This window comes from Carlito syrichta, unplaced genomic scaffold (assembly GCF_000164805.1).
Source record: "Carlito syrichta isolate Samal-C Ts95f unplaced genomic scaffold, Tarsius_syrichta-2.0.1 Scaffold55413, whole genome shotgun sequence".
NCBI classification, from domain to species: domain Eukaryota; kingdom Metazoa; phylum Chordata; class Mammalia; order Primates; family Tarsiidae; genus Carlito; species Carlito syrichta.
In genome coordinates, this window is record NW_006999509.1 from 124,540 (window position 1) to 127,243 (window position 2,704).

A 2,704-nucleotide genomic window follows, 5' to 3' on the forward strand; every position below is an offset into this window, starting at 1 on the left:
ACAGATCCTATAATAGAAATTAGTGCAGAAATTCCCAAGATTAAAGCTGCAACAAACCTACAAGGCCTATTTAACATTGCTGATCTTGTTCTACAGTATAAGTACCTGGAGAAGAATACCACGGTTCCAGTAGCTGAACAGGCACAAAAACGTAAGAAGGATGCCTTAACAGAAATACTTGATATGGGTTACCAATAATACAGTTAGACAAAGTACAATTTTCACAATTAATTTCAAAATGACCAAAATTATATATTACCGAGTAAATAGAATGAGCATTAGCAATTAACAAAACATATGGGGAATCAACACAAGCCTGTAAAAAGGTTGTAAAACCGGAATGAGGACAATAAAGTGTTACAGGACCTGTTGCTGCAAACAATCGATAAAGCTGAGTCTGTAATGAATGATTAGAGGATAGAGAACTTTGAAACATAGATGTAGCCCATTCATACGGGTGCCTTCTAGTTGTGGCAAGTGTAGAGCCATTAAAACTCCAGTCACTAATATATAGTTTTTCACAGGGTACAGGATAGTCCACCTTAGAGTTATAAGCACAGTCTCTCCATTTAGGGAAGCCAGCATCTCGCCGTATGAGTGACCAGTCCTTTTCCATATCATTGAAGGGGCAAGCAGGTACGCTAGAGACCACGAAGCTCTAGTCGCACAGCCAGGGGCGATTCCTCTAGGCATTAACATCTCCAGTTGCCAACCATCCTTGATATTGTCCTGATAAGTACTTTCTGTACTCAGAGACTTAAAGGTAGACCTTAAGCAAGAAGTCTGGTAATTATTAAAAGCAGAATTATTATAAAAACAAATAGGGAGGGAGTTGAAATGCCCTTCATAAGAAAAATTACGATTAGTAACATGTTTGACTTGAGCACGAAATAAAGCAGGCTCTCCCCTTTTCCTGTAAGAAGCTTCCATTTTATCAGAGGTTTTATACTTTCATCTGGATCTCAATGTCTAGCCATAGCTGAATAGCCTGAAGAGTCCAAATTTAAATGATTAATAACAAATAAAGTGTGATTCAAGACGTGGTGAGGAGAGCTATACTTGAACTCACCCTCTTATAACTTAATTGATTTTTTAAAGTTTGGTGAACTCTTTCAACTATGGCTTGACCTTGTGGGTTGTAGGGAATTTCTGTGGAATGAGAATTATTAAATTGGGAGTAAAATTGCTGGAAAGATTTAGATGTATATGCAGGACCGTTGTTGGTTTTCAGTTGCTCTGGCATACCTAGCTGTGAAAAGCAAAAGAATAAATGTTGTACCACGTCCTTGTAGGCTTCTTCCAGTTTTTGCTGAAGCTAAAATAACATGAGAAAATGTATCTACAGTCACATGCAAATAAGACAATTTTCCAAAGCTGGGAAAGAGTTACATCCATTTGTCATAGCATGTTAGGTCTTAGTCCATGAGAGTTGACTCCTCCTGGAGCTGGAACAAAAGTTTTTAAATTCTCAGAGAGTAAACTGAGTGTAAATTGTTTACAATCCTCCGGGCTTAAAGGTATAGTAAAGAAACAATTCTGTAAATCAATAACTATAATATTAAAGTTAACAGGTATAGCAATCCAGGCTGTAACACTCCATGGCTCCCACAGTAGTGTTAATAGCTCTTAAATCCTGTAAAAGTCTCTATATACCAGATTTTTTTCTTAATTACAAAACTAGGAGTGTTTTCAGGGCTAGTGGTTGCCATTCGGGGGGCTGGTAGAAGGCTCTATATAACCAGCCTTTAATTGTTATAAAACTAGTTTTTTGACTGCCTTAGCTTTTCTAAGGGCATGGGCTATTGTTCCAACCAAACCGGTTTTTCGGCTTTCCAGGTAATAGGGTCTTGGGAACAATGGATTTAATACCAGCTTAATTTGTCTTTTCATTAACTTGGACAGGTTCCTGCATTCCCTGTCCGTCTTTGCCAAGTCCCTTAAAGGGATCATAGCCTATTCTACAGCATTTGTGCTGAAGCTTTATCATTAGGGCTATATAAATGCATGCTTATTTGAGCAAGAACATCTCTTCCCCATAATGTAAAGGGGATAGATGGAATAACGTATGGGCAAAAAGTTTTTGAAGTCTCATCTGTCCAGTTTAAAATTTTTAGAGCTATTGGCTACTGAGGGTACTCGACCTGTGTCTATGAGTCCTAAAGGAGCTTTTGAGTAGACCAAGAAGCAGGCCAATTTTCCCGGCAATACAGGAAACATCGGTACCGGTGTCCAACAAGTCTTTAATCTTAACTCCTTGTATATATATGTCTTCTAGAGGTCTAGGGTTAGTAACCTCCTGAACCCAAAAAAACAACATCGCTAGAGTCAAATCCAGAGTTACCTCTAGGCAGGTCAGTTAGTTTTACCTGTTTTATGATAAGGCAGGAGCAAGCAACTGGGCTATTCTCTGACCTTTGTTAAACTGCACAGTTTTGCTAGGGGGAGCAACAAGCACCTGGATTTCTCTTGTGTAATCCGAAGCCACCATTCCAGGAATAATGAAAATTTCTTGTAAAGACAAGGAACTTCTGCTTAATATTACACCCACTATTCCTTCTGGGAGAGGGCCCTTCTCCCATAGGAACTGGGGTTACCGGAACATCCAGAGTTAATATTGTTGCAGCGGAAGAACACAAGTCCAGTCCGGTACTCCCAGGGGTGGCTCGTTGTTGATTTAAAGGATTACCATTTTTATGAAATTTAG